The sequence below is a fragment of the Parus major genome, chromosome 2 (genome assembly GCF_001522545.3).
Source record: "Parus major isolate Abel chromosome 2, Parus_major1.1, whole genome shotgun sequence".
NCBI lineage: Eukaryota > Metazoa > Chordata > Aves > Passeriformes > Paridae > Parus > Parus major.
Genome location: NC_031769.1, coordinates 127,371,613 through 127,390,000, shown reverse-complemented (window position 1 = coordinate 127,390,000; position 18,388 = coordinate 127,371,613). Strand labels below are relative to the sequence as shown.

General features: G+C 40.6%; 1 long non-coding RNA gene across 2 annotated transcripts in view; it reads left to right on the top strand.

Annotated features, from left to right (window-relative positions):
- The window catches only part of LOC107200934, a 32,872-nt gene extending 14,754 nt beyond the window's left edge, over positions 1-18,118 (top strand). The window contains exons 5-7 of one of the 2 annotated variants that reach the window (XR_004496169.1): positions 2,541-2,641; positions 5,099-5,209; positions 13,213-18,118. This is a non-coding gene — a long non-coding RNA (uncharacterized LOC107200934). Of the gene's footprint in view, positions 1-2,540; positions 2,642-5,098; positions 5,210-13,209 lie in introns of both variants that reach the window. The other variant, XR_004496168.1, reaches the window with a different exon arrangement.
- Positions 18,119-18,388: the final 270 nt, after the last annotated feature.

The following is an 18,388-nucleotide window of genomic DNA, read 5'->3' as shown; positions in this document are numbered from 1 at the left end:
TTTTGCTGTAGTACAGGTTTTTGTAGAAAGTTGGTAGAAGAAAACCTTATATCTGCTTCTTTCCCTGAAACAAAAATTAACAGACAGAAGAGCTGGTACATTACTTTTTTTTGACCTTTTTACATTGTTATCAAAATGTTATAATATAGCATGCACTCACATTTTTTAATGCAGGCATCTAAGCATGGATCTATTTAAAAACATTGTTTGTAAATGCTAACCTCACATTGAAGGCAGCGGGGTTTGAGATGTCTAGGATCAAGCACACTCAGCTCTTGAGTAGACTTGCTGATTTGAATGAGAACTCACACTTGTTTGTGTGTCCAACAACCAAATTTTTTTTTGTACAAAAATTAATTGTTTCTTAAGCACATGTTTTATCTTCTCTCATAAATCTAGAGCTGTCAAAATCCAGGCTGCACTCTAATGTGGTCCCCACTATGTCAGCCTTTCCTGTGGGCTGGCATGCACATAAGTGTCCACAGAAGGAGAAACCCCTTCTCCCATATTTACTTGCTACTTGAGTATTTACCCTCAAAGGTACCTCATATGGAATTTTCTCCCATATTTACTTGCTACTTGAGTATTTACCCTCAAAGGACAGCTTTGATTACAAACACAAACATTTGAATCTCTTCCACACTGGGTCAAATTCAGAATTGGTATTAACTCCAATTTGTCAGGTTTGGGAAGAAGTTTGTTTCTTCCTTCTCTAGCCAGAAGTGGATTTGCTTTCAATATAAAAATGTGCAGTGGTACAAATATTGCTTGAGCTGTGCTTCTTGCAACTGATCTGAATTTGGCCTAGTGTACAAACAGTTTTAGACTGGAAGTCCTTGATTACTGTATGCAGTCCCTTGCTTTCAGATGAAAACAGGTTACAGAATTTATTTAATAAGCTTCAATTTACCCCACTTAGGTATTTTTTCCCCCACTCTAATATTAATTAGAGGACTGTTCAGGAACCCTTTCTTCCAATGGCTCAAAATGTTTTTCTAAATCCAATCTTACATGTTCAGGAACAATTTATACCTATTTGTTCTCATGCCACCATTTTCCTTTAGCTTAAATAGCTCCTTTTTCTCTGTGTGTTTACCTCCTCACAACATATTTATAGGCAGCAATCATAACCCTCATTGTTTATCACATCCCTATTTGCTACCTTAATTAGAATTAGCAGCCCTGATTTCTTCCTTTTTCTTTTCTTTATAATATAAAAGATTGATTATTGGATATTTGATGCGACCAATTTTCTTTCTTTTTTCCATGTTAATTTTAAATGGCACCAATTTGTTTAACTTGCTGCTCATACGGAAAAAAGAATTTTATGCCTAATTGGCTGCATTTTCATAGCTACACAAAGGGGACATTGCATAAAAGCAAAGCAATTGGATCCCCTGTCAAAACAAATTAGAAAGTATATTTTTGGTTCTTGTTAGGGTAACAAAAAATACTTGAATCCTTCACAAGCTGTATAATCATTTGACCTATTTACGACCTCAGGTGCACTTGGTTCACCTCTAAAGACCAAATGAAGTGATAACTGTAGCTAGTCAATAATCCAGGACTTAGCTGGCCCAGGAGACATTAGTATTAGTGTCCTATGGGTGATGTCTAAATTAGATGGCAGTCAGGTATGTGTACACTAGAGTGGTCATTAGAGTGGGCAGATGTGCACAGCTAATGGCTTACAGTGGGGATTGCTGCAGGGGGAATTCCTTGAGAAAAAAGTGAGTTAATGTGAGACAATAGGCTATACAAAAGGGGGCTTTTCTGTGACAAATATTTTCAACATACAGACTAGTTATGAGTCATTGATAGACAAAATATGTGAATTATTAATTTAACATAAAACATGAAACTAATTGAGTGCATGAACACCAAAACTACACAAAGGAAGCTTTTAATTATAAATATGTTAAAAGCAGGAATGCAGCACAGAGCCTTATGCACAGCAGAATAAAGCTCTACACATGTAAACAAAAAATGTCTGTGATCTCACTGCAGCATTGAGAGCTAACCAGCATTACTCCCAGATCACAGGGAAAACTAAGTGCACAAGTGACCTATGTTCCAGCATCTATGCAAATCTCAGGCAGATGCAGAGATTTATATACACTTTACACACCCCTGAGGAAATACCCACTTTATACCACTGATGGAGCAGATGTATTTTCCTCTGTGAAATGTGCATAGAATCTGATCAGAACAAAGTGTTTAATGTATTCAACACAAGCACACACCATCCCTTAACTTTACCAGCAAACTGGAATAGAAAGCAACCTTGTACAAGAACTAATTAGAGGGTTTGTTGTATGCTGGGTCTGTACATTTGCAGGAGTGCTTTGCAGAAGAATCCTGTGCCATTCCAGCTGCACTGAAAATCCTTACCTGGGCACAAATAACTTTTATGTTGATCAGAATTGGCATTGTGATGAAAAAGCTGCTAATGAGACGCATTACAGTCCCTTGAAAATTTTGATGTGGGTTTACAGTATTTTCTCCTCCTCCCCTCCCGCTTCTATCTTTTAACTTTCTAGATACGGTAGATAGAAAAATGAAAAACTCTGGGCAGAAGTCATTCCCAAAAAGAGCCTTATAGAGTAACCAGTCTTCCATCTGGATATGTTGTAACATGAAAGTGAGTATTATGCTGCAAAATTTGAATTTGTACTTATAATTGTTTTGGTGTCATACGATCAGAATAAAAGAATTCTGTGTAATTATGGTCTGTGTAATCCTAAACTATAAAATGAGATGTGTATTTGAAATGTGAAGGCATGTGAATGTGTCTTATGCCACGGTCATGGAAAATTATATAAGGATCCATGAATAAAACATTTTTAGTACATAAACAGAGTAGAAACATAAGAAAAAAAGGAACAAAACATGGAATAATGAATCAAGAAGGAAATTAATCCTTTAATCTTTTTCTGACTTGGGATCATAGCACTCCAAGTAAAGCAGAATTACTCATAGTAATGTCCAGAGAAATACATAATTTACAACCTATCCACTGCAAAGATTTTAATCCTCATTTTTTTCTGAACCCTACAGATGGAGAAATTATTGTTAGCCCTTCTAAGCCTTTGATACTACAGTGAGGAGATCCAAAAAGGGGTGCATTAGTGTCCGTAGATTGAAATGCAGGATTAGCAAGATGTTAGTGTTGAATTCAGGACAATGAAAGCCAGCCTCACAAAGCAAACAAATCACTCATCCTGCTTCTGCCATCAGCTGGCAGTAGCAATACAAGGAAGAATGCTTGTTCCAAGGAACTTGTAACTCACAGAGAGACACAGGTATTTGTCAGTCTAATGAAAGCTTAGGAGAAGGGAATGTATAATTTGGAAATGACTTAGGTAGCTGAGTTATTGGGGGGTTAAATATAATACAATTATTTCTTCATGCCAAGTGATATGGCAGCTGATTTTGAGATATGATGTTTTAATGATAAATGAGTTCCTGTGATTATTCAGGACATCATTGCTCATTGCAGTGAGACAGGTTTTGGTGCTTGTTAGCTGAAAACCCCAAATCTGTCAGAATCAGGGTACTAAGGAGGTCATTTATACTGACTAATAAAAATGAAGTGTTCTCATCTAGAACTGATTCTTACTAGTACAATTTTGTAACTAGTGAAGTGATATGAAGAACATCTAAAATAAAGACTATATTTCCAGACACTCCCTAAGAATAACCCAGCCCTTCTCAAAGTGCAAACCTTTCTGCTTTTGAATTTAAAATTAAGCTTTATTTTGCTGATTGGTCTTTCTTTAGATAATCATCTGGAGATGAAGTAACTACAAACTAGGTTTTCTGCTGGCTCATGGGTGGGCATTGGTCCAGCAAGTAAGTGAAATTAAAGGGAGCTCCACCTCTGAGAATCCCCATCCCAGGCTGTATCTGACTGAGTTTAAATGGTTTTAGATTTTTAAGAGTTTATGATTCTCCAAACTGATCTCCATGGATTTAATGCAGCATTGTGAAATTAAATTCCCTGGACAGAAATATGGGTTTTATGCTGTAGAAACTGTGACTGTTGGTGAAAGAAGGAAGGGTTAATTAGTTGATCAGATTTACTCTGTTTGCCATCTTTGAGAAATTACACGATCTGGAAAAATAACTAAGTTGGTTTGGGGAATAGAAAGAGGGACTTTGAGTGTTTCCCACTTTTGGGAAATTATGAAGAGTTTGTTCGAGCAAGAATAGAAATATTTTATTTAAAAAATTGGAAATCTTGCAGAGATCATAGCTGGGTACAAAGGCTTGGTACCTCCCTACAGGTAAGAAGCAGTTTTGAAAGGCTTTTGAGTTCTGTTATCTACATGAACTGTTTTTCTACATTTTCTGATGGTGACACTTTCTATCTGAAAGCTTCTGCTTGCTCTCAGAATTGACAGCACTAAGGACAGTCAAATAAACTGGACTGATGGCACAGTGTCCTTACTTGCAGAGCCCCTGTGGTGAGGAGGTGGAAAAGAAAACTGGCAATGGTTTGGAAGAAACAAATGGGCTGAGGCAAGATGACCCTTTTGAGAACTCAGAATTTCCGATAGAGGAGGAGGTGTTTTTTAAAAACTTGAGCATGGACAGACAAGCGTTATTAATTTTCACCCTTTTCTTAATTTAAAATGACTTTTTTAGTAGTTTAATTTTGCTTATTTACAAAATTTCACCAGACTGTATGTTACCTGACCACTGTTCAACTAGAGCAGGAGTGCTGACCTAATATTTGCCTACCTTAGCATGAGGAAAAGGTCAATCTTGCATGCTGGGATGTCTTCAGGAAATAGTTCTAGTGTAACACCAATGATTTCTACTTTGCAGCAACATTTTAACATCACTCTTCCTTCATATTCCTTGTACCTATGTGATAAACAGGAGAGACACTCTGCCTGAGAGACCAGTGTGAGCCAAGGCTGAGGGGAAGAGCTGGGGCAGGGTGGATGAGGGTGCTGCTCAGCTCCGGTCCCTTGGAGGTGGAGAGAGCTGTGGCAGAGGGTCAGGATGCCAGAGGGCTCCTTTCTGCAGCAGGCCTGGCCAGTGGTAGCCCAGGGGAGGTGGTGATGCTCATCCTTCCCCTACTGTGCATTAGAGCTGATGAAAACATCGAACAGCAAGAAGGAGAAGCACAGAAGTGAAAAGAGCATGATGGAGAGAAGACGCAAGGATGCCAAGAGGAAGAATCTCCTGGTGACGCAAGGAGGTGAGGTGAGAGGATGTGAGAAGGGAAACCCATGTCTGTGAGCTGCTTGGTTGTCTTGGCCTGAAAGACCTCTGCAGATAAAAGGAGCTTGCTGTTCTGTTCTGGAAGCAACAAAAACTTTTCAAGTTTATTTCCTTTTGGGAAAGATGTATGTTTGTGGCTGTGAAAGGTGTTTAGGGCACTATACCTGCCTGGGAGAAGCTCACCGTCATCCATGTGTGGTGCCAGGTTACTGGCTGAGAGCCTTGACCACATGGCTGTGCCTCCTGCACCAGTTCAAGGAGCATTTCACATTTCTGAGTATTCAGCTTTTTAATAGAGATTGAAGCATCTTTAGAGAGACAAGCAGAGATGCTCAATTCCTAGAGATTTCCTTCTGAAAAATTCAGCTCTAAGGCTCTTTTAAGTCCTTGTGTTTTTTTTAGTCAGACAGAGCAGGTCTGGAAGTTGGAGTTTTGCACAATTCCTGGTATCCCCATTACAAATGCAGAGCCAGCATCTTTTTTCCAGTTTGACTAGATATTTTATCCTGCTGCTGGAAAAGATTTTCTGGCAGAAGTTTGTTGATACTCAGACTCCACAAAAGCGTTTAATGTAGATGAAGTAGTGTGTTCCAACTTCTTTGCCATAAAATTTGCTGTTAAAACATTATTTCACAGAAATGCATCCTATACTGGAGACTTACAGAGGAATTATTGCAGATTTCTACCTGTGCAGCCCTAGCAAAGACTGGATTCAAAACCTAGGAAAAGCAATGAGAGTTTTTCCTTTAACCTATCTTCCCATCAGTGGGTCTTTCATTTCGCTCATGCAGCACCACTTTGATGGGAACCCAGGAATTCCTGGTTGCTCTTTAAAATCTCCTTCCCAAAGTAGGCTTAGTTTACTTGGAATGAGTCCATTAAATTAGCAGTTTATCTCAGCTAACTGACTTCTGAACTTCTCAGCTGTCTTTTCAGTCCCGAGGGCAGCTTCATAGATACTGATCACACTGGACAGGAGACAGTGGCATCGGGCTGGCAGGGAGCTCATGCCAGAAGAGAGCACCTAGCTCAGCTTGTCAGTGATTTCAGCCTTCAGGATGGATATTAGTGCTGCAAGTGCAGCAGCTCCTCTGGGAAGAGTTATACGCACATTATCCACCAGAGGCTTTTTTAACATTAAAATTTATTCTCCAGGGAGACTCTAACAGCCCACAAGGATACTGGGGAGGAGGAAGACTATAAAGAAATGCAATTGGTCTGAGAGAAGCTATTTTACTGTTGCATGCTCCTTTCCTTCTTCTGTGGCTGCAGCCTGGGCTCACTGTCCAGTGCTGGGAACTGACCATGGGGCTGTAGGGTCTGAGGTGCTGCTTGACCACGCTGACCAAGCTGGCAGCCACCAGCTCTCTCTCCAGCTGGCTTTCCATGTGGTGGGAACTCCAGCACATGGCCTCTGTGAGCACTGCTGTGAGCCTTGGCACCAAAGGAGACACAAACACAGTGTTTGGAGTAAAAGCAGGGCTTTGCTGCCTGCTCTGTCCCATCTTTGCACTAAGAATGGGAATAAAGAAATTGGGCTCTCTGACTCAGGCTTGACTTTCTGATCTAACACCAGCTTCCTCTCTGTTTCTCTTCTAATTAGTCTCACAGAGAGGTGCTGGAATTGCTGAGAGGGTCCTGGAGGGAATAGCAGTGTACATATGCCTTTTGCCCAAAGCATGAGGGAAAAAACCTCTCCTGTTTTGGCATTCCTGGAAACGTGCAAATAATTCTTTTATTGGTGTTTAGACACAAATGGTCTTTTGAAGCTTAGAACATACAAGGATACTGCCATTTTTTTTCTTTTTTTTTGGGTGGGGGGACTGTGGAAAAAGAATGGCAGGGTAACTAAAGAGAGGGCATTTGGAACTGAGAGCACTCCTGGGATCTCTGGGAGCATGTCGGTACCAGGGGCTCTTCCCATGGCAGTTCTGCAGCTTTTATCTATTTTCAGCACAATTACAGTGGATCTGCAGGGACTTTGAAAATTCCCCTTTAGGCTTGATTTGGGGAGCCGTCTGATTGCAGAATTGATTTCTGTCTTTCTAAAATTTCTGGCTGATCGTCCCATTAGTTAAAGTGTGTGGAGGATGTGAAACGGGAAGCAAAAGAAAGCTAGGCAAGCCATGTTCATTTTTTTGCTCCTTCTGATGGCTCAGTCTGCACCCTTTGTGCACACAAAGGTTTTATGCTGGCCAGTTGCAATCTTAAAAGTGACAATAATAATTCAGGTCACAGCCTAATAAAGCATCCATAAACATTCATATCTTCTGGCAAGTGAATAGCCCTTTTGAACATCAGGAGTTTTATTACCTTGCTGTTTTTGTGAATAAGAAATTTTAAATGTGTCTCAGCAGATATAGTGATTAAGTAAACTAATAAGAGAAGAGAAAATCAATTTTGAAAAGTTTTTTGTTTTACCAAGTGGGTAAAAGATCCTAGAACCATAGTATAACTTGGGTTGGAAGAGACCTTTAAAGGTCACCTAGTCCAGCATCCCAGCAATGACCAGGGATATGTTTAGCTAGACCAGGTTGCTCATATACATCTATCCATTTGATTTTTATGCTTTAAACTTATTTGGAATCGATATAAAATATTAGACATATTTATATTAATATCTTTATTTTACACACTTTCAACAGAAACCTAAAGGGAGTGTTTTGATCAATATTTCCATATGAATTTCATTAGTCATGGAAACCAATTAGTTCCTAGCAGTATCTGTAATACAGATGCTTTCCACTGGGAACTTTGATGAAATTTAGCTCATTTCTCATAGGTCCCTCGACACCCATGAGAACAGCAATATCTTTCAGGGCCACTACTGGCCCAGAGTGGCAAGGTCGTGATGAAAGTTGCCACCTCCTTCTTTGTCCTGTCTTTGTCTCATGGAAAGGAATGAAAAAATAAAGATTCAAACCTCTGCATTTTGCAGTCTCTAGAAATGCCCAGTTTTCCCATAATGATGTGCTGTAGATAGAACATCATTTACTAAGACAAAAGGATATTAGACATAAATACGTTTTCAGCCAGCACTTCCTCACAAACCCGATTTTGTGGAAATTGTGATTGACTGACAGTCTTGCTTATTTTCTGTAGTACCATTTGAGCTTCTTTTTTTTTAGCAATTGTATGTTTTTATTTGAACTACAAATAATTTCTTGCCAATTATGCTGATGAAGTGTGAAGCTCATTCACAATTCCTCTTTCACATTCCAGTTCAGTACACAATAATCTTCAAACTACCTACGGTTGGATTGTCAAGGTAGAAGTAGGTTATTTGTTACTGACATGATTTGACCTACATTAGGAGAAAAAAAAATTCCCCTTTTTGCTGGTTCTGTAACCTGTATTTACAAAAATGTGCTAAGTCCATCCTTAAGGAAAGGATTTTGTATCTCAAGCCAAATAGTGTCACCATAACTTCAGTTAGGTGACTTCACTGCAGAATGTAAGACAAAATAGTTTACTCTAGTACTGGCATAAACATGTTTTGATTTGAAATTTGTATGTGCATATATGTCCTTCAGCAGAGCTGATTCAAAAGGAAAAGGAAAAAGAAAAAGAAAAAGAAAAAGGAAAAGGAAAAATAAAAAGAAAAAGAAAAAGAAAAAGAAAAAGAAAAAGAAAAAGAAAAAGAAAAAGAAAAAGAAAAAGAAAGGAAAAGGAAAAAGGAAAAAGAAAAAGAAAAAGAAAAAGAAAAAGAAAAAGAAAAAGAAAAAGAAAGGAAAAGGAAAAAGGAAAAAGAAAAAGAAAAAAAAAAGACTAGTTAGCAGCCTGAAGGGTAGGGAATTCCCTTGGGCTGATAGCAGCCATGGTTTGAGCACTGTAGACTGGAAAAAGACAAAACACAAATCTCTTGCTATTCAAGCAAACACTTTAACCATGCCTAAGGTGACTGGTGTTGGCACTACTTACTGCAGCATTTTTCAGTGTATATAGCCAGGGCTGATGTGCTCAGAGATGAACCCAGTGCTGCTGCTGCTCTGTGCCAGGTGTGGTCTGTTTGCCCAAGGGAGAGGAAGCCATGGCACCCCTTGTACCGTCTTATGAAATTACAGCAGTGCTTAGGCAGGACACAGGGCTGAGCCTGTTGAGACTTTGTTCTTCTGAGTAAGAGCAAATGTCTGTGTTTAGGGGTCTGGTTCAAAAGACCAACCAGCCAGTCAACCAAAAAGTGTGGACTGGGCTAGAGAGGGCTGGGACACGACTTTTTAATCACCTTCCCAGGCTTGCAGCTGCCTGGATCCCAAGCTTAGCTGAGAGTCTATTCCTCTTTTATCTACACTCCACAACTGAGTGTTATTACACTTGGCTTTGTGCAGTTGTCATACATTTACACTATGAACTGCCTGAGAATAATATGCCTCTGGTAAAAAGCTGTTCTCACTACGAGAAAAGTTACCCTGGGTGGACATTGGTGTGACCAAGGTCAAAATTTATCCTTTGGGAATTTAGCAGCAAACTTCTTTTTGCAGAAAAAGTCAGAGTCAGTTTGTATTCTGGAAACTCAGAAGCTGGTGTAGAGTTGGTGCTTTTTTTGGCTGATAACCAGCCAGTTACTTAACACTAAGAAAGCCATGTGAAACAGTTTTTGCTGAAGTTCTGGTTGCAATGGTCTTTGAATAGTATTTAGCTCCAAAGATAAGCCCCCTGCAACTGCAGACTAAGGTACTCCTCAGCATCAGTATGAGAAAATTGGTGTCTACTATAACTCTGAGTGTGATTCTGAGATAGTAATAATTCAAGAACTTAAATAATTAAACCTCATAAAACTGCAGTTCCACTTTCTCAGTCATATTGTGCCTTGCATGATTTTTGAGGACTTTCACCAGGCAAATGAAGCTACTTGATGTGCTAAGGGGTTAATCAGTTTGGTTTCTTAACAATTCTTAACCACAATGAAAACATTTTAGCACCTAAGAGGAGAGATTGTGGGTGAAAAACGGAAGATACATGATTTATCACTCCCCTCACAAATAAAATTTATTCATTGCATCCACCAGCCATCACACAGATGGTCAGAAAATTGGCTTTGTGTAGGGATGTGGATTCAGGCATGAATATTAATATGAGACAGATGTAAACGCATATTAATATGCATTTGCTTTGCATGGACTGACATTACAATATTTTCATTAAAGAAACCGCATTTGAAATGGAAAGTATAGGTCACCTTTTTAAAGCATAAAATAATAGGGTACGATGTATTTACACCTTCCTGGAACAACAGAAACAATGGAACAAATTTTTTATTTTAAAAAGAAAGAAGAGCGTGTGACTTTTCTTGTAGAAAAATATGTTAGATGCAGCACAACAATTAATAAATCAGGGAAACATCTCTCACTTTGTGGTTAAAACGCATTTCCTCCCTTTTGCCTGCCTTGTTATGCTGGCAGTAATGCACGTCGTAAAGTGGGGTGATAGATACCGGCCTTCAGATCAGCATACGGTGAAGTTCAGCTAAGTTAGGTAGACTGACTAAACTCATTCTGTCTCAAAATGCACCACTCAATATGTTGTTGTTTTTCCAATGGCAGCAATGCATAAAACCCAAAAGATTTATGAAGACACAGTATTTCATGTGGGTTTTTTTTGTAAGGGACAGCATTGATGTTCATAGCACCATTCACATCTGTGCATTGTTAGTATTTGCTCAGTGCCATTGCACAAAGAAGAAGTGTCATTATATATGTTACATTGTAAAAGACAATTTCACAGGTATCTGCTAAGAATTTTTTTTTGCAAAGGTTCTGTAATGGAAATATAATTTCAAAGGGAAAATTTGATTTATTTAATTCTTATATGAAACATTCAGGTGCATTCTAGCTGGTAGCTGTAACACTTGAGTGTTTGAGAAAACAGTTTTACAGTTGCACACATTGGCAAGGAGAGGTTGTTGAAGTTAAAATGACAGGTATCAGCAGGCTGTCCAGTGTCTTTTCAGATCCCATGCACCCTTTCAATGCAACTATGTGGTTATAAACCTGTGGAAGCACCTGACTGCATTGTAAAGCAAGCAGGTAGCCCTCTGCATTCTGCATGTGCAGTTGTGAGCTCAGAGAGCCTGCTGTATCCTCTGCAACTTTAGGGATGGCACAAGTTCTGGTGCAAACAAGATGGAGCTTTTTGTCCCTGATCAGTCCCTGTGGCTAGCAATGAAAACCCTGTCAATAAGATAGAGATAATAATTACACTGCTGTAAACTGCTCTGAGTGGTGAAACCCACAGTATGTTATCAGCCAAGCCCCACTTATTGCTAAGTGCAGGATGTGGCACAGAAGCCACACAGAGCCTGGTGCTCTTCCCTTCGGTGAGGCTGCGGGGGCAGGCAGAGGAGCCTCCTGCTCTGCTTTGGGCATGGCACCGGCCCACAGAGGAAATGGGTTTGGAAAAGGCTCTGTAGAGAAAGCTGTGGCACCTTCGTGCTGCCTGTGGATTGCCCTGGGGAGGTGGCATTTTTGGTTAGCTTTTTAGAGCCACCAATCACTCTGGTTGGCACAGGGAGAGGGGAGTAGTATGTGGTGCTCCGGTGTTTTGTAAACCTCTATGAAAACAGTAGCCTGTTAGCTCTTCATGTTGCCAGGTGCTGATGGAGCTTTCTTGTATTTCTTGCAGCAGATGCTGGGTAAATAAATGTGGACTCTGTGAACTTTGCTCCAGCCCTCCCAGGTGCTTGAATGACTCTGAGGCTCCTCTGCTTGTGTGTGTGCACATATGCCAGTTTAATGATGGAAGGGGAGAAGGAAAGTTTATACTTCTTTTACTTCTCCCCCTCCTCCTTTTCAACTTCTTAAGTTTCAGAAAGTTTCACACACAAGACGGCTGTGTATCTTCTGGGAGTGTGCTGCCTTTGTTTTTCCTGTAGCTGGCTGGCTCCAGCTCCGCTGTCAGTCAAAGAGAGCATCTCCAGAAAGGCAGTGCAGGGGAGCCGGGCTCCCGGCTCGTTATACCCTTCTGTCGATAGAACACAGGAGATCTCATTCACACAATGTCTTTTGTATCACAGGTAACTTCCTCAAATTCCCAGTCATAAATCTTACTAATTCAATATTCTGTGGTCTGATTCACCTGGCAAGCTAGCAGAGGTGTCAGCAAATCTGTCAGCTCCCAGCAATGCTTTTCTCTCATGACTTCCCCCTCCAGCCCCATATTCAATGTCTCTTTTCTCTCTCCTTCTTTTTTTTCCACCCTCAAAAAATCCCAGAAAACCAGTATCTTATTCAGCAACTTTTCAGAAATTATTTTTAATGAAAAAATATAGATTAACAAAACCCAACAACAAACTACTTAGTTGTTGTTTTTATTTTTTAATTACAATATTTCAGTTTGTTGAACAAGCCTAACTTATTTATGTTTCATATCAGCTTAGCATTAAATTGGATCTTCCTGGGATACCAAGTTGTCATCAGGGAGTCTGATTCGTTTTGTCTCACACATGGCAAGACTCTGGCCAGGTGGATTGTAAGAAAATAAGTATGATCTCCTGTTGTTTGCATTGTTTGCTTTCTGAAAGTGTTTGATATTCATATTTCCTATCCAAGTGCCAGTTTCCATTTAAGTGTAACACAGGCCATTAGTTGGGCAATGGAAGGTGGGAGATAGGCACAGGTGTGACAGAGCCCTGTTACCAGAGAAGACCTCAACCTCTTTTTAAGTGACAGGAGGTTTCTCTAAGAAGTGAGGCTTAGCTCATTAATCCCCACTTGTATATACATGATAATAGGCCATATATTACATGTTATATACTGGAAAGCTTAATGTTGATGACTTCTAATCTTGAGAGGTATATTTTCACAGTTAAATGTGTTCTGATATTCCAAAAACAAAAAATAGAATTGTGGTATGTCTAGGTTGTGGGTACCTGTAGTACCTCCTTTGGGAAACAAAAGAAGCTGGCTGAAGGCAAAAAATTAAGTTTCCTTGTAAATGAAATAATTTTAAAAATATCTTTCCCTACCTATTTTTTATTAGCAGATAATCGATGAAGAGAAGAAGAGAGCTGGGATCTGCATCTACATGTGATCACTTGCTTTGCTTTTTGTGCTACATGAAGAGTTCCCATAAGATTGTTTTCAAGACAGTGATGTTGGAGGTTCCTTGTGCCCCATAGGATCAGACTTCAATTATCCTCATCAAGATATTTTCTTTCTGTCCTAGCAGCAGTTTGGAGCAGTGGGGGCTGCAGTATTCACCTCCATCCAGAATGACTGTTCAGGCTCTTCCAGGCAGTTTGTTGGCTTTGCCTCTGACTTAGCAACTTTATCTTGCTCTACTCAATGGCCTGCAAATCTTTCTGCTTCTGTTCCTTGTACCATTTGCTGTTTTCTACTTGTATGCTGTTCTTTGCAGTATTAGGAAGTCAAACTCTGTTTCTCTCTTTGTGGAAAATACAGGTTTTTCAAACAGTATTGTTGTGAGCGATGCCTTGGAGAACTAATGGGTGCTAGTGACTCTCTGGCATGCTAGTGCAGGCCAAAGAGCCTGATGGGGCTGCCACTGGCCATCAGAGGACATTTATCTCAGTGCCAGGCTCTGTGGGGCTCTGCATTTCTTCCCTCTGGATACTGTGAGGAGTGTGCTAGCAAGATAGGACACTTGTACAGAGTTTTAGCCTTTCGTTCTATTTCATTGCCTTGAAATTACTCTTGAGCCATTTAAGCATAAATTAAATATTCACAAAGCCAAAAATGGATAGCATTCCCAAAAACATTTATGAAGTATTGGTGTAAAGTTGAAAAATGGGAAACTGTGATACCTCTGTGGGGTTTGTGTGGGAAGAGCCCTCCTGTGGGTGAGGCCTGGTGTGGTGTGCAGTGCCAGGGATCAGCCACAGGGTCTGCCCAGGCCCTGTTAGCCAGTGCCTGCCCCCTCACCTCCAGGCCTTGCTCCTTAGCTTGTTTGTACGATCAGGATGGTTACTTTCTGTACCAGACTCACTTCTTTCTGAGAAGACGAACAGACAGACAATTTCTCTGAGTTAATGCAGCTGCTGCTTCCCTGCCTAAAAGATGTCAAGGCATGGTCCCTGTTGCTTAACTGATCACAACCATTCCTGAATGAGTGGAAGTGGAGCCCCCCTTGCTCCTTTGCACACCCTCCTGGGCAGTCATTGATAAATTGTGATATAAAATATGACTTTCACTCAACCTTACATCTTAACTGCATCTGTACTTTGTCAGACACACTCTTACAAATGTCTAAGTGGTTGTGTAGTCTTTCTGTGGTGAAATAGTCTTGGGATTATTTGACCTCAATGCTTTTTTTTTGTTGATATGTACTGAAATAACCACGTATTTGTGGTTCAAGTCAGTCAGGATTGTTTTCTGTTTGCATTGGATATTCAAGGACAGATGGCTTCCAACGTCTAGAGCTCAATTCAAGTTAAAAGTGGAGAAGAAAGTAGTTTGATTCTTTGCAGGAATTACTGTCTAAACAGAACCTAACTTCAACAGATTTCTATGCAAAATCCTTTGATTCCCATTTTCCATCTGTGATAAATTTGGGTTGTTATTGTTGGATTTGTATCTTTTCTTTGATAAACATATTAAAATATGGTCAAAATAGCTTTTAATCTTCTAAAAGAAATACTGTGAATGAAATCCCCTCTGACTTCTATGGGTTTGGAAGCAATTTTCCTGCTTATATTACAGTTACACCAGGTTTTTGCAATTCTTTGCTTGTGGTTCTGCTCAAAATGCTAATGCAGAGATTGTGTTTGGCTCAGAAAGCAGCTGCAAAATGGAATTCAGTACCTGGAGATATTAATATTTCCCTCACACAGACACTTTCCCCATTTTTTTGCCATTGATTACTACCTCCACCAGAGTGAAACTAGGAGTCTTGGCAGTCAGTTTTGGGAGGGATGCTGAATACCACACTTCTGATGTCAGGCTTGAGAGTGTTCCCATGATCCTTTTGCTTTCTCAGCATAGGACTTAACTCCCAGACAGTGGGAACTCAGAGCTTTCAGTCTTTAAGCTTCAGGTTTTGCATCTTCCCTCATCGAGCAAGTCAGAGCTGCAAAATGAGACATCACAGCTATCAAGACCTTATGGATCCTGTGGTCAGCCACAGTTACACTGTCCTCCCCAGAGTAGCTTGGATAGCCTAAGATGGCTACAGGCAAAAAAAGGGAGCACTTCTACTCTCATTCACACTGGCTTGAACTGTGGTTACCTGTTCCCTGTTATTTCCTTGTGAAAATATCCCACTTTTTAACCTTTTTACTGGTATTATTATCAGAAGGACTTGGGGGTGTTGGTTAATGAAGAAGCTTGACATGACCCAACAATGTGCACTCAGCCCAGAAAGCCAGTGGCATCTTGGGCTGCGTCCAAAGCAGGGTGGCCAGCAGGGTGAGGGAGGGGATTCTGCCCCTCTGCTCTGCCCTTGTGAGGCCTCACTTGCAGTGCTGAAACAGGAGCCCCAACAGGAGAAGGATGTGGACCCATTAAAGTGTGTCCAGAGGAGGGCTACAAAGATGCTCCAAGGGCTCGAACAGTTCTCCTGTGAAGACGGGCTGGGGGAGCTGGGGTTCAGCCAGGAGAAGAGAAGGCTCCAGGGAGACCTTACAGCATTCAATTACTTGAAGAGGACCTGCAAGAAGGCTGGAGATGGACTTTTGAGAAGGGCACGCAATGGTAGGACAAAGGTGTTGGCTTTGAACTGGAAGAGGATAGGTTTAGGTTACATATTAGGAAGAAATTCTTCACTGTGAGGGTGGTGAGACACTGGAATGGATGGCCTAGATAATCTGTGGATGCCAGGCTGGATGGAACTTTGAGAAACCAGGTCTAGTGGAAGGTGCTCCTGCCCACAGCAGCGGGGTTGGAACTAGATAATCTTTAAGGTTCTTTCCAATCCAAGCCATTATATGATCTTCATTATGTGTAACCTGTGTAGTATTGTTACAATTTGTCAACATCTGTGTCATTGATGAGTCCAGCAATCTTACTTGTTGGTCTGTAGCTGACAATGACATCTCTTTGATTGGGGCACCTGTGGGCATCCAGCTTCTTGAAGCAAGCAGCAGCTGCCCCTCTCTGTGGCAGCTGGGCCAGACCTGGGCAGTGTGACTGGATGCCTGGGGGAATTTGTTCTCTTAAACACCCTATCATTCACTGGATACTGATACCAACATTTTCCTAAGGTGGTCTGGCTGAGAGAAGAAGGCAAAATGTAACAATAATTTTCTTTTATGTGTCTGTTCTGCTGGATATGATTTTGATAGGACAGGATACAATAGTTTTAAACTTATAAAAGGTAGATTCAGACTAAATATAAGGAAGATAATTTTTTATATTTTTTTGTGATGAGGTACAATTTGCCCAAAGAGGTGGTAGATGCCCCAGCCCCAGGAACATTGAAGGCCAGGTTGGATGGGATTCTGAGCAACCTGATCCAGTTGAAGATTTCCCTGCCCATGGCAGCAGGGTTCACAGCAGGGTTCACCTAGAGACCCTTTAGAGGTCCCTTCCAACCCAAACTATTATACCATCCTGTGATTCTATGACACTGTTACTCTATGATTCCATGATTTTCTTTCAGTCTTCCCTCCCAGGCTAGGGCATTGAGACCCTGGAGTCAAAAGTCTTATTATATTCTCTCGCTTTGAAGAGCAACATTCCTTCCTTCAGCAATATAACCCCAAAACAACTAATTTAACTGGCAATATTTCACTTTCAGGATATTTTAACCCATATCAAATACTCAATAGTTTGTCCCTGGGAAAAGTGAGTTTCTCACACCTTTATTGAGAATCAGAAAGATCCCCCAGAGAAGTTGTCTCTCCCTGGTGTAGGTAAGGAAATCTTGGCACAATGAGGATGAAATGCTGCCAGTCCAGCCCCAAAATCAGCCCCAGGACTGTGCTGGGCTCACTGAGATTACACAATGCAATTGGATTGTTCAGATTGCTTGCGATCTTGCTTAGTTTAGTCTTGACAGTCAGACTCAATCCCAAGTTCAGCAATTTTCATCTTGCTAAGCTTTTACTCGGTGTTGACACGCTGTGTATTTTTGCCTCAGTTAATGGGTTATTTCTGTTGCACAGGGAGGATTAATTGTACCGTGATCATTTTGCAGTTAGTATGTCATGGATATTAATCAATCTGAGTCTGGAAAAAGATGAGTATTGATCTGTGTTATTTGCTGGAAGTACACTGCCACATTTTTGCTTGAGAGCTCCCTTGCGAAATATAATTTGTTTGTGCAAGCTTGAAACAAAAATTCAGTCAGAAGAAGAGCTAATTAAAATAATGACTTGATACTATTTTAATATTAATTAACTTTTCAGTCATTCACATTGCTGCATGCCTTTCTGTGATGACTGCAGGCCCACAAAATTAGGTAATGGCATGGATTGGACAACCATTGTGGCCAAGCACAGTGCCTGAGAGCCCAGGGAAGTGGAAGGTTACCACAGTCTGAGCACCCATCTATGCCTGCATGGCAGAAGAACATGGGACTTTGGCTCTGAATGAGTTGTCAGAGAGTAGAATGCAAATATCTGCATTTCTCCATGCATTCTCCATCCCTATACCCAAAGATTCACTCCCAATCTACCATCAGGGAGTAGCTCCAGCTTCTCTCTTGGGTACCTCTGTTGGGTGGAAGAGCCTGGTGGAGCTGTTGTGTGGCCCAAGGTCCTGCTCTCCTGGTGAGGCTCCTTGTGACCTTCCTGTGAGTGAAAGGGAGGCTTCTTGCAGAAAAAACCAACATGCTGATGATGTGACTGAGGCCACCAACTGTTATCACAAAGGTAACAGTACAGCTATTTGGAACAGCTTTTGGGCAACACCAATCTGGACTAAATTTAAAAAGAATTCTGTCTCAGTGGTTTTTCTCCCTCCCTTTATGTTCCTGATTTTTATTTTTATTTTTATTTTAATTTTAAATCTTAAACACTTTAAAGACTGTTTTTTGTCTTTAATTTTAGGCAGGTGAACAACAGAACTTTATAAGCTGACTGTGTGTTCAGATGTACATCTGCAGCAGTAATTGGAATACATGAGGACAAGGGAATGTGTCACTCTAACATTCCACAATCACTGGTGGAATGCAACCACAAACAGAAACCACATTCTGTTGTTAATTGTTTGATTTAAAGCCATATACCCTGTAAAACTCTCCTCTCCTCTCCTCTCCTCTC